Raw genomic sequence first — 8,609 nt, forward strand, 5'->3', positions numbered from 1 at the left:
CCATCTCTACCAAAAATACAGAAAAATTAGCCAGGCAAGGTGGGGCACACCTGTAGTTCCAGCTACTTGAGAGGCTGAGGTGGGAGAATACTCGAGCCCAGAAGGTCAAGACTGCAGAGAGTGGTGATCTCACCACTGCACTCCAGCCTGGAAGACAGTGAGACCCTGTCTCAAAAAACAAAATCAAACAAAACAAAAAACATTCCAACAAGCTGTTCCATTACCCATGCATCATATTGTCTCATTTTATAGCTGTATGGACATCTTATACTTAAGCATCTGAGAGCAGGAAAAATGTTTTATTCTTTTTCGTATCATTCAGGCACATTACGTGAAGCAGTTCTTAACACAGAGGCTCGCATACACTAAGCATCTACTACCTCAGACTAGAAGGAATCAACAGATGACTGAATGGGTCCCATGTCATTTGCACCCCGGAGGTTCTGGTCCGTTTCTCCTTGTGCTTTGTTCTGCACAAGAGCTGTCCCCTGCCTTTGCATACCCATCTGCTTCCCTTATCTGTTGGGTAGTTTTACTTTTCTCTCAGAATCGAACCATCAGTATTCAATCAAGACTTGTTACAGAACAGTCCGGCCAAGGGATGCTCAGGGAAAGAATTACCTATAGCATTTTAGCAGATCCCAGCTAAATAAAGCACATCATACATTTGACATAAAAGCAAGGTTGTGACTGTATCTCACCTTAGAGCAAACAGCAAGGCTTTGAAACATGAAGGGTGGGAAAAATTACTTACACACTGGAGACCATTGGGCTGGAAACTAGAAAACAAGAGTGATCTGTTAGTGTGGGATGTGACACACCAGAAGTGCCTGCTGTCAATGAAACATCCATCTTCAGATCAAACTGGCATTCTGTGAGGAAGGCTGCCAAGCCCTGATATCTGAGTTGAGTCTCATCACTGACACTTGGGTGCTGCTTTCTCTATGACACTCTCCAATAAAAAGCCTCAGGGAATTGGACTTCGCAAACACGTGTCTGTAATGTCGCTTGACATCTTACAGAAAGTGGAGATAAGGCGTGGCCACTATCAGTTGAAATGAAGCAAGTCAGTCCTTTAGAGAGATGGTTCAAGGACAGTCTTCGGCGCTTGCAGGCTGGCTGGTAGCACAGAAAGTCTCTTCCTGGAATCTTGCCCTACCTCACTCCATCCTGCTGGGATCATTCACTTGCCACATTTACACCTGGTCTGAACCACCAGACAATTACGCATTTGTTTTCGATCTTTGGGTAGTTTCTTTGTTGTTTTATATCTATAGTTAGGACTCAGTAAGTCCCACCTTACCTATCAAGTCTTTTCCCACAGCTGCCTGAAGCACTGGCCTAGGTAAACTCTCAGTCACCTTGGAGGGATGGGATATGCTTCATATCCCATCCCTCCAAGGTGACTGAGAGGTTGAATTCAAAGTGCATGTCCAACACTAACCACATAATCCTAGGCAACACAGAGCATCCCTCTTGTACCTATGGGGGACAATAATCATGTCCAGATAAAATAATTTGTGATATAATGGAACGACTGGAAACAAGCCAAATGTCTCATAAAGGCTGGTTGTATAAGTTACGGCATGTGCATACCTTGGGGGGAGCTTCTCTATTTCTGATGTTTCCTTTGATATGGAGGGAGCTCCACTAGAGTAACTTCTAATCCTCTCTATCCACTTTTTCACTCTTCCACAGAAAATCAGGGGTGACCTTTCTCATCTGTATGTTTGGAAACAATCCACCGGATGTGCTTAGCCAGTCCCTCCCCTCCTTCCTATGTCTTGGGAATGAGACACTCGCAGAGGTTCTCATTCTCTGTTGGAACAACACCTGCTTGTTCAGTGCTGCCTGGAGCTGGGGAGGGAATGCTGTCTAATTCTGGGGTTCAGTATTAGTCGGTCTACCAGTCTTCAGCTAATAGCTGCTGCACCTTCATCACTGGGAATGAAAGTGATATTCATTTCTCAAATAATTCAGAACTCAGGTAAGAAAGATGGTTGCTATTTAGAGGGTCATCCCAAAATCCCCACATAATATCATGAAATAATTTCGTATATGTATGCTTATTGACAGAGAAAGATAAAATGATATTAATTGTAAATTGATAGAAAAAAGATGATAAAACAGAAAGAATAGTATAAATCTCTTTTAGCTTAAAATTTTATATTTGTGTACATATTATATGCAACATGTAACAATAGAAAAAAAGTCTCTGAAATGGCAGCATGAACTTTTAACAGCAGATATCTTGAAGCAGCAGAATGATGGGTGTTTTTTAATATTCTTCTTTTAGATCATGAGCATGTTAAGAGTTTACAATAACAGTATATCCCTGAAAATACCACAGTTATTTATTTGCTAAAAAATAAAAGTCATTTTCAAAATTGTCGAGAACACAAATGTCTCCCAATTACCTCTTCAGGAGTTCATTGCTTGGATTGTTAACTCAAGTCAGAAGTAATTATGTATTTGGTTGGGGACCATCTGGTGTCACTGGTTTTAAATGGACAAGTTTCTACAGGCTATAAATCCTTTTGAGTTTTAGAATACTAAGGATGAAGAAAAGAAGCTCCTTCAAAATTTGAATAATGCTGTATGCTCAGCATGTGCAAATAAAAGGAAAGGATGGAGTGATTAATAAGCACAGCACATGAAAATGTGGAATTGTCTCACTAGAATGCACTTCAGAGTTGCCCTGGCCCTCTGGCCAGGGTGCCCCTGGAGGTGTGCCCCTTCCCTTTGCTTTCCCCATGGCAGCTGCTGATAGGTGGTAATGGCCTTTTTCTACCCCAGTCCATAGCTGGGTTGCATCCTCTATTCCAAGAAGCCACTACATATTCATCAGCTTTGCCAGAACATGTGACACCTTTTGCCCATCTCACCTCTATCTGAACCATCTGTTTCACAGATAAGGAAACTGAGACATATGACAGTTAAGTGGCTTTTGAAAAAATCACATGGCTGATGAGAGGCTCTGATACCAAATCTTTAGTTCCACCCAAAACACTTTTACTGAGCCCCTACCATGAGCAAATCACTGACCTAGACTTTGTGGAGCTACTTAGGATAGGATAGGAGAGTGTATTCATCTGCTTTCAAGAAGTTTACAATCTACTCAGAGTTACCCTGGTGCACAAAGGGAGATAATAAAACCACATGTAACAAAAGAAATTGAGATACAAGGAAAGATCAGAGAAAAATAGACTAACCCTGATTGGAAAGATTGAGAAACCCAGTGGTCAATCTACTATGCTAGGATAAACTGCATATACAAATAGAAGCCTAGCACATAATAGGTGCTCAATACAGGCTGACTGAACAAATTAGTAGATAAATATTAATATATACATGTATACAGTCCTCAAATAACTTATATATAAATCATATATACAATCAAACCATTTCATTAAAATTATATTGAGATTTTAATAATTTCTATGTTAGTATACATACATTTATATATATATAAATTTATATACATAAATACATTTAAAAAGATATACACAGTCATCAAATTATTTTACATAATGATTATATTTACCATAATGTGTATCAGACCCTGAACTGTTTTACATACATGATCTTACTTGATTTCCTCAAATCTTATGAGCTAGTTTATGGAGAATAGAAAATAAAAAACAGTAACAGCTAAAATTCTGTTTCATGGGCTAGGTAACCATCTGAGTGGTTTGCACATATTATCTGACATAATTCCCAAAACAGTCTCATGACTTAGGTCCTATTGTCTTTACAAATGAGAGAATGGAGGCAGAAAGGGGCTGATTAGCGGACCCAGAGTTACCCAGCTCCTAGGCAGAGCAGCCCATAAAGAAACTGAGGCAAACACAGGCTATCTGACCCCGTAAAACATTAGGTACATTATACTGTACAGTCTGGGGGGTGGAGGAGAAAATAACATGCATCCTTTAACATCACACTGAAAGATGTATGGGGGGCCCTAAGACTCAGGCATAGAGAAACACAAGCAGTATCACAGAGGTCAGCAGTAGGGAGACCACTCATATCTAGGGAACGGTGGGTCTTCTGGGTTGTGGTGTTTGACTTGAGACCAGCAAAAATCTATGGCTGCCTCATAGAATAAAGGAGAGGGTGTCATTCAGATCTTTTCTAGAAGCTGTGTATTTAAAATGTCCTTGTGATTCAGGGAACCTATGATTTTTCCTTTAAAATTATCCATGAATGGCAGGAGCAAATGGCCACCCCTTTTGCAGCTGCACAGTGTATCTGCTGGGACTTAAGAGGGCTGACTTGCCTAACCTGGAGCTATGCCCCAAAGGGCAACTCAAGCCAGCTATGGAAAGAATTGATTTGGAAGTCACCTATGGCAGCTAAAATCCCCTTCTGTTATGTCCAACCTGGAAGATTTCTAGGTGATTTTCCAGTGCCAGTGGACAGCGTGAGCCATGGACAGTGACGTGATTGGCTTATTACTGAAAGGGCCACGAGTGTGCTTTGGTGTTGACCTCAGACGACTCCTGCAACTGCCAAACCACTAATCACATATCCTTCCAATAGTAACCACTTCATCATTAAAAGCAAGACTACCAGGTGTCTCCGCTATTACAGTTACTTTGAAAATATAAGGCTGGCTGTGGAATGTTAAGGCAGGTAGACCATGGGCGATGGATAGTATTTCCTTAGACAGGGAACTGAAGGAAAGGAAGGTGCTCTGAGAAGAGGAGAAAGCAGAAATAAAATCTAGAAAAAAGAAAAGTGTAAGATGTAATGAAGAGTTTGTGAGTAACCTGGTATATTAGTTTGCTAGGACTGCCATAACAAAGTACCACAAACTGAGTGGCTTAAAAATTTATTGTCTTGGCTGGGGGCAGTGGCTGACACCTGTAATCCCAGCACTTTGGGGGGCCGATGTGGGTGGATCACCTGAGGTTAAGAGATGGAGACCAGCCTGGCCAACACGGCAAAATTCTGTCTCTACTAAAAATACTATATATATGTATATATATATTAGCCAGTGTAGTGGTGAGTGCCTGTAATTCCAGCTGTTTGGGAGGCTGATACAGAATTGCTTGAACCCAGGAGGTGGAGGTTGCAGTGAGCTGAGATTGTGCCATTGCACTCCAGCCTGGGTGTCAGAGTGAGAGTCTGTCTCAAAGAAAGAAAGAAATTTATTGTCTTAACGGCTGTGGAGGCTAGAAGTCCAAGATCAAGGTGTGGGCAAGACTGTTCTTTCTGAGAGCTGTGAAGAAGAATCTCTTTCATGTCTCTCCCCTAGTTTCTTGTGGTTTGCTGGCAATTTGGGGCATTCCTTGGCTTGTAGATGCATCAACTAATTTTTGCTTTCATCTTCACATGGCATTCTCACTGTCTGCATGTCTGACTCCAAATTTCCCTTTTCTATAAGGACACCAGTAATATTGGATTAGGTCCACTCTTCTAGTATGACCTCACCTTAACCTAATTATGTCTGCAATGACCCTATTTCCAAATAAGGCCACATTCTGAGGTACTGGGGGTTAGGAATTCAGCATATGGATTTTGGAGAGAGCACAGTTCAGCATGTGACATTTGGTGTGGCTGGAGAATAAAAAATAAGACTTAAAAGGCTAGAGTAGGCTGGGCAAGGTGGCTCATGCCAATAATCCGAGCACTTTAGGGGGCCAAGGCAAGCAGATCACCTGAGGCCAAAAGTTCAAGACCCATCTCTACTAAAAATACAAAAATTAGCTGGATGTGGTGGCACATGCCTGTAATCCCAGGTACTGGGAGGCTGAGGCATGAGAATCACTTGAACCTGGGAGATGGAGGTAGCAGTGAGCCGAGATCATGCTATTGCACTGCAGTCTGGGTAACAGAGCAAGATTCTGACTCAAAAAATAATAATAATAATAATAATAATAGCGTGGTTGCATTGTGGGAAACTTGAGAATCAGGCTGAGAAGTGTGTGTATTCATCCCCTTAATGTATTGGCTGCTTATTCACAGAAGCTGCAGTGGCACTCAGGCACTCAAGCCTGTTTAGGCAGAGGTCTTGAATGTCATGGGGCTCCTTGTAGGGCACTATAAAATAGCAATATATTTACTTCCATTGAGCAATTGGAATAATCATCCTTATCGTGAGGAAAAATACCCAAGATAATACCTATTTGCTAGTTTTCATTTGTTTTACTATTTCATATGTTTTGGTGGCCAATAAGTTAGTGAGGTAAAAGAGAATAACTAAAAATTAAGATAAACTTATCCACTAACTTACTTCTTATCCTTTATGAATAAGAAAAGATAGTAAAAGATAGTATTCATTCACTTTTGGAGGTGAAGTAACTCAATATTTATTTGAGTTACTTTTTGGCAATTAATAATACCATTCAGAATACTATTACTATAGAATTTCTAGAAATATGCCACAATAAATTGTTAAACCTTTAGAGATATTAAATATATAATATATGTTTGATGACTAAAGAAAAAGTGTGAGAACAATAGCAAAGACATGAAATCAACCCAAATGCCCATCCCTGATAGACTCGATAAACAAAATGTGGTACATACATGCCATGGAACACTATGCAACCATGGGGAGATTCAAGATGGCAAACAGCTCTGGAGTGCAGTTCCCAGCGAGAACAATGCAGAGGGTGAGTGATTACCACATTTCCAAAAGAGTTTTTATAGCTCACAGACCAGAAGATTCCCAGGCCAAAAAGTGCTGCAAGTTTCCAGTGCTGCTGTTTCAGCCAGCACCACAGGTTTCTGCACAAAAACTCACAAAATCTGGGTGTCCATTTCAATTGGCTTCTGGAATGTCTGGGAGACAGACCCACCAATTCAACTGAAAAAGAGGGGGCTGAAACTGGGAGCCAGGTGATCTGGGTCAGTGGGTCCCACCCCCATAAAGACCAGCATTCTGAAACACTCTGCCCTGAGACTTCTGCAGCTAGCACAGCTGGACTGGAGATGGTTCGGCTCAGTGGGTGGAAGGGCATCTGACATTACCGAGGCAGTCCGCCATTACTGAGGCAGTCTGAAACTACCAAGGCAGCCCACTACCAAGGCAGCCACCATTACCAAGGCAGTCCACCATTTCCGAGGCAGTCCCCCATTACTGAGGCAGACCGCCATTACAGAGGCAGTTCTAACTTCACCTCTGTAAACAAAACTGCAAGGAAATTTACACAGCAGCTGGGCAAAGCCTGCAGCAGCTCAGCACCATCTCTGCTGGCAGATTGTGACTAGACTAACTCCTTATTGGGCAGGGCATCTCTGAAAAAAGGCAGCAGCATGTCAGGAGCTTATAAATAAAGCCCCACCTTCCCAGGACAGAGCACCCCGGAAGAGGTGGTTATGAGTTCTGCTGCAACACACTTAAATGTACCTGCCCAGCAGCTCTGAATGGACCAACAGAGATCACAGCACAGCACTTGAGCTCCTATAAGGGACAGGCTGTGTCCTCAAACAACTCCCCAAACCCCTTATATCCAAAGAGATACCTCATAAAGGAGAGCTCAGGCTGACATCCGATATCCCTACAGGGATGAAGGTAACAGAAGAATCTGGCAGCAACCCTTACTGTTCTGTAGCCCCTATAGGTGATTCGCAGGCAGGCAGGATCTAGAGCAGACCTCCAGCATTCCTGAAGCAGAGGGGCCTGACTGTTAGAAGGAAAATTTAAAAACAGAAAGAAATAGCTTCAACATCAACAAAAAGGACATCTACTCAGAGACCCCCTCCGAAAGTCACCAACTACAAAGACAACACGTAGATAAATCCACAAAAATGCAAGAAACCAGTGAAAAAAAAAGGATGAAAACACCAAAAACCAGAACGCCTCTCCTCCTCCAAGGGATCACAACTCCTCACCAGCAAGGGAACATGGCTGGATGGAGAATGAGTCTGATGAATTGACAGAAACAGGTTTCAGAAGGTGAGTAATAAGAAATTTCTCTGAGCTAAACAAACATGTTCTAACCCAATGCACAGAAACTAAGAACCTTGAAAAAAGATTTGACGAAATGCTAATGAGAATAAACAGCTTAGAGAGGAATATAAGTGAATTGATGGAGCTGGAAAACATAACACAAGAACTTCACAAAGCATACACAAGTTTCGACAGCCGAATTGACCAAGCAGAAGAAAGGATATCAGAGGTTGAAGATCAACTCAATGAAATAAAATGAGAAGGTAAGATTAGAGAAAAAAAGGGTAAAATGAAATGAACAACGTCTCCAAAAAATATGGGACTATGTGAAAAGACCTATCTATGTTTGATAGGTGTACCTGAATGTGACAGGGAGAATGAATCCAAGCTGGAAAATACTCTTCAGAATATTAGCCAGGAAAACTTCCCCAACCCAGGAAGGAAGGCCAATATTCAAGCCCAGGAAATACAGAGAACACCACAAAGATATTCCTCAAGAAGAGCAACTCCAAGGCACATACTCGTCAGATTCACCAGGGTTGAAATGAAGGAAAAAATCCTAACAGCAGCCAGAGAGAAAGGTTGGGTTACCCACAAAGGGAAGCCCATCAGACTCGCGGCAGATCTCTCAGCAGAAACCCTACAAGCCAGAACAGAGTGAGGGCCAATATTCAACACCATTAAGGAAAAGAACTTTCAACCTAGAATCTTA

The sequence above is a fragment of the Saimiri boliviensis genome, chromosome 3, assembly GCF_048565385.1.
Source record: "Saimiri boliviensis isolate mSaiBol1 chromosome 3, mSaiBol1.pri, whole genome shotgun sequence".
In the NCBI taxonomy this organism is placed as follows: Eukaryota; Metazoa; Chordata; class Mammalia; order Primates; family Cebidae; genus Saimiri; species Saimiri boliviensis.